This window comes from Arvicola amphibius, chromosome 4, assembly GCF_903992535.2.
Source record: "Arvicola amphibius chromosome 4, mArvAmp1.2, whole genome shotgun sequence".
Taxonomy (NCBI): Eukaryota; Metazoa; Chordata; class Mammalia; order Rodentia; family Cricetidae; genus Arvicola; species Arvicola amphibius.
The window spans coordinates 87,174,676-87,180,675 of record NC_052050.1 but is presented as its reverse complement, the minus strand read 5'-3'; positions in this window follow the sequence as shown (position 1 = coordinate 87,180,675).

Sequence of the window (6,000 nt, the reverse complement as noted above, 5' to 3'; positions counted from 1 at the left end):
TTGTTTTTAAGTCACTGATGATTTTTAGAGCTAGGTTTATGAATCTTTGTTAGGACTGTGATTTTTTGTTTGTTTGTTTTTTGAGACAGAGTTTCTAGCTTTGGAGCCTGTCCTGGAACTAGCTCTTGTAGACCAGACTGGCCTTGAACTCACAGAGATCCGCCTGCCTCTGCCTCCGAGTGCAGGGATTAAAGGCGTGCGCCACCACCGCCCGGCTCATTTCAGTATTCTTAGGGTTGGTGACTTAGCAGTAACCATCTCGCAGAGGCACTGTGTTGCCTCTTCCTGGTGTTTCTGTGTTGTATTTTGTAGGTTTTTTGTTTGTTTGTTCTGGAAATCTCCCTATGTTTTATCTGGTGACCTCAGTGAACAGCCTTCTTTTGGGAGGCTCAATCTCAGAAAGAATGGAAGGTGTGTGTAACTACTAGTCAACAAGAATAACATCTAGAAAAATACTATAAAATAAAACAAAAAAGGAAAAATAAAAAGGAAGTGAAAAAATCCAATTAGAGATTATAAAAGCAGGGGGGAAAGCAGGAGGGTCAGCTCAGCTCTGGGGAGCACTGGCTCCTCTTGCCAAGGTCCTGGTTCAGTTTCCGGCAATGACATAGCTGCTCACTTCCATCTGGAGCACCAGGTCCAGAAGACCTGGCGTCCTCTTCTGGCCTCTGTGGGCACTGTGCACACCATACACACTCGCAGGGAAACACTCATACACACAAAATAAAAATAAATATCAAAAAAAAATTTACCAGGCAGTGATGGCACACACCTTTAATCCCAGCACTCAGGAGGCTGGCAGATCTCTGTGAATTCAAGAGAGTGACTGGCTCCATAACTACTGGGAAACCCTGTCTCGAAACATCCCCCCCAAACACACACACACACACACACACACACACCAAAACAAACTTAGAAAAGGAATGGGAAAAAATGGTTCAGTCAAAGATTTTAAAGAGAAGATGAGAGGATTAAAAATTAAACATTAAGAAGTGAGGAAATTAAGATGTAAAAGAAAAGCTGTGTAATTATTTAACCAAACAGGTATGACATTTTAAACATTTACTAAAATGAACAAAAACTATACTATTTTCCTTTCTGTCAGAGATCAGCTGTGTCAGTAGAGGTGAAAGTTACCAGCTGACTGGGCACTTACTGTTCCTGAGACTGGCAGTTCCCTTTGGAGAGGTCACAGGTCATGCACTATTGGCCTTTCCTCCTTCACTGGGTCACTAGGCTAGCCACCAGAGGGAGTGGTTTGTGGGCACAGCCAGTTGGACTCTTGGCTGCCTTGCTCCAGGATGTGCTGGAGTGGAACAGAGGTTCTACAGCACCAGTTTATTGGGGGCTTATTTCGTCTGCACACTCCTATGGCAGCGTTGGTACTGGAGGCTTTAGTGCCTTCTGAGATGCCCGCTCTTCTGAAATTCCCATGTAAGTACCTGCATCTTAGCTTTGTATCTCAAACACCTTCCCACCACACGATCTCTTAGCATTTTGGATTCATTCTACTCTTTCAAGACCAACATTTGGTGGGTCTGCTATGACTCTGCTTGCAGTTCCAAGAGACAGAAAAATATGGTGACCTTTGACTTCCAAAGCAGTAAGCAGAAGCAAGACTTTTTTTTTCTTTTCTTCGAGACAGGGTTTCTGAGTAGCCCTGACTGTGTGGACCAGCTGGCATCAAACTCAGAGAGAGCTGCCTGCCTCTGCCTCCCGAGTGCTGGGATTAAAGGCATGTGCCACCACCGCCTGGCTTTTTTTTTCTTTTAAAGATTTATTTATTATGTATACAATGTTCTGCCTGCATGTATGCCTGCAGGCCAGAAGAGGGCACCAGATCTCATTACAGATGTTTGTGAGCCACCATGTGGTTGCTGGGAATTGAACTCAGGACCTCTGGAAGGAAAAAGTCAGTGCTCTTAACCTCTGAGCCATCTCTCCAGCACCTCTCTGTAGTTTTTGGTGCCTGTCCTGGAACTAGGTCTTGTAGACCAGGCTGGCCTTGAACTCACAGAGATCTGCCTCCGAGTTCTGGGATTAAAGGTGTGTGCCGCCACCACCTGACTGATCTTAAATGTCATTCTGCCTCAGTTCAGTGCTCCTCTGATGTTGCTGACAACAAAGCACTGGAAGCCATTTGACTGGTGGGGGGATGGCTTTTTCCTTTTTCTTTCTTTTTGATATAGAGGTCTCACTATGTTGCCTAGGCTGGCATGGAACTTACAAGTGATCCTTCTACCTCAGCTTCCAAGGTAATTGACTATAGATGTGTGCTGCCCCCTTAAGGCGTTTTTAAAAATGTAGGTATTAGGGAAACCTACCTAAAATTATATAGTGAGGCATGGAAAAATGCTTTCCAACATTTTTTCATTTTTTTCCTTTCTCTTCTTTGTTTTCTTGGCGGTAAGAATTAAGCTAACAACCTCACAGCTTTTAAGTGACTATATATTGTATAGTAGGGACCATCATGTATGGTTTATCAATTCCGTTCCTTCTCTCTCTCTTTTTTTTTTTTTTTTTTTTTTGTGGCTAAACGTGAAGCCCAGAGCTTCATATTTTCTGTTTTCTATTGGACTCAAAGAACAATCTGCACAGCCAGGTGGTGGTGGCGCATGCCTTTAATTGCAGCACTCGGGAGGCAAAGGCAGGCGGATCTCCGAGTTCCAGGACAACTAGGGCTTATACTGAGAAACGCTGATTATGTGCAGGCCACTTACCAGCTTGAGGCCATGTGACTGAGTACAGGTCAATGAAGGATGAGCAAGAACCACCGGTGTGCTTCTGAGATATGGTAGTTGTTGGCTAGTGAGCCACCTCTGCACATCTCTTCCTTGAAATACCAGAATATGCAACACACACTCACCTTATGGGTAGCGCATAAATACGGTTTATTAGTGAGGATACTTCAGCTACACAAACAGTATCATGTCAGTTTGCCTAGGCTGTGAAAGGTACTTCTCCGAATTCTGCTCCTGTTTCTGCTTAAGATGGGATACAAAAGAGATCTGTATACAGGATGTGGGGCATGGGAGGTGTTTTAGTTAGGGATTCTATTGCTGTGGAGAGAAACCATGTTTTTTTGGGGGGGGTTGAGACAGGGTTTCTCTGTCCAACAGTTCTGGCTGTCCTAGAACTCACAACCTTCCTTTACGCCTCCTTCTGCTTCTCTGATTGCTGGGCCTGAGTGTGTGTCTGACTCTTTGACAAAGGCTCATTCTCTGAATAGAACACATGCCCATAAAGGGAGACACAGGACACAATGACATGGTGTGTGTGCCACGGCACATCCACCCCACTTCCTGATGGCCCCACCCCGAGACCAGCACATACTGTGAAGGAAGTAGCTTTACTGAGAGTGCTTGTCAAGTCAGACAATGACACAGTCAGTTCCTTGTTGGAAAAGTCCCTTACTATACTCTAGTTGTTCTGATTCTCCCACTTCTTTATTTGAGACAGGGTTTTTCTATAGCTTTTTTGGAGCCTGTCCTGGAATTCACTTGGTAGACCAGGCTGGCCTCGAACTACAGAGAGCTACCTGTCTCTACTTCCCTAGTGCTGGGATTAAAGGTATGCGCCACCACCACCTGGCTGAGTCTCCCATTTTTTTCCTTTTTCTTTTTCCATTTAACATGTTACAGGCAGTGGTAGCACACACCTTTTATCTCAGCACTCAGGAAGTAGAGGTAGCCAGATTCCTGAGTTTGAGGCGAGCCTTGTTTACAGAGTGAGTTTCAGGACAGTCAGGGATAAACAGAGAAACCCTGTCTCAAAAAACCAAATAAACCAACCAACCAAACAAACAAATGTTATTGGAGCAGAAGAGTTGGCTTAGCAGTCAAGAACACTTGCTGCTCTTGCAGGGAACATGGTGGCTTACAACAACCTCTAACTCCAATTCTAGGGCATCTGATGCCTCTTCTGGCCTCCTGGGAACCAGTCACAAAGGGAATGTGCATACACACCTGCAGATACTCATACACAAAAAAATAATTTGTGTTTGGATGTGTATGGGTATGGGTACATGTGCCAGGAAAAAATAAATTATGTATCTTTATGGATAAAGATACATAATCCTCTTCCTTCCTTCCTGTTTCTCAGGATAGGATATGTAACACCTCTGGCTGTCCTGGAACTCACTCTGTAGACCAGGCTGGCCTTGAATTCAGAGCTCCACTTGCCTCTGCCTCCCGAGTGCTGGGATTAAAGACGTGTGCCACCACCGCCAAGCAAAGATACATAATCTTATCATATGGGTAAAATAAAGAGTGCATTGTTTTACAATGTCTTACTAATACTCTCTTTGCTAATGGTCTGAAAAGAGATGAATCAAAATCTTGCTCCATATAATTATCACTTTGTATAATATACTTGAGTTTAGAAAACTTATCATGGATCAAAGTGCAGTATTTTAAAATGTCACCCCACGAATACCTTCAATAGGAGTCACAAGGAAGGAAAACGCCTGGGGAGATGGTTTCCTGGGCAAGAGTGCTTGCTATGTAAGCAAGAGGACCTGAATGTGAGTCCCCAGCCCCTCTGTAGAAGCCAGAGATGGTGGCACATGCCTCTAACCCCAGGGTAGAAACAGGCAGATTCCAGGAGCTCACTGGCCAGTCAGCTGAGGTCAGGATTATTGAGTGAACCTGTCTCAAAAAACAAGGAGAAGCAGGGCGGTGGTGATGCATGTCTTTAATCCCAGCACTTGGGAGGCAGAGGCAGGTGGATCTCTTGTGAATTCAAGGCCAACCTGGTCTACAAAGTGAGTTCTAGGACAGCCAGAGTTGTTACACAGAGAAACTCTGTCTTGAAAAATCAACCCTCCACCAAAATGGGGAGAAAGGAAGACATATGACATCTTCTTCCATGTGTACGTGTGTGTGTGCACTTGTACACATGTGGATATAACACACACAACTGATAAATAAATAAGACATATTCTCTCAGGCGTCTGTGTTATTTTGATTCAAAATGATCTCATGGAGTTCACTGTTTTAGACTAGCTAGCCCCCCAAGTCCCAGCTATCTGTGGCCACTTAACATTTAACTTCAGAGATAACAAACTTGGAGATAACAAACATGACCTTACTAGATTCTGAAGGTCAGGAACCCAGAAGTGGCAAGTTCTGCTCAAGTTTGTTGAAGGAATACAAGTTGGGGCTGGGAAGCTGGTACCCTACTGAGTTGCCACTGGGCAGATAACCTCAGTTAGGGGTCATGGTGCTAATACTGAAAAAGGGATTGGGGGAGAAGAAAAGAGAAAGGGAAGAGGGGAGAGAGGGAGGGTGAAGAGGGAGAGAGAATGAACATAAGTGATGTAGTCACACACAGAGAGAGAATGAAAACATGAGACAGACACACCAGAGAACGAACACACGTGAGACAGACACAACACACACGCACTCACAGAATAAAAACACATCAGACAGACAATACACACACACACATACGGAGTGGGGGGAATACATGTGAGACAGTCTGAGGGTCATTTGCTGCTTGGGCCACCAAAGCAATAAGGAAAGAAGGTACAGTGGAGGCAGGACTGCTGTGCTCATGCTCTCCGCTGATGAAGTGAAGCAGTCTTTCAAAGCATGGCTAGGCAGGGTGGGTTTGGAGCTGACTGCCAACATGCATACATACGGGTTGTATATAAACACGTTTTACTATGGAATGTGAAGCCAGACCCTTGGCTCTTACACTGTGCTATATGCACCTTCTGCCATGGCAATATGACATCTCCTGGGGCCTGTGTCACACAGAGAGGGTCATAGATCTGCACCAACTTCTTCACTGTCAGAATGCCTTGCAACCCTTGGCCCAGAGCTGTCTGAAACTCTGGGAAGAAACTCCCTTAAGCCTTTCTGCCTTTGTCTATGATCAGAACTGATACCAAGGGCATCAAGCCTGAAGCAACAAGAATACCTGCACACCCAGGTTCTTGCCAAGAGGCCAGAGGATATAAGCCTTGGCCTAGTTTATGTAAGACTTCTGTCATAAACA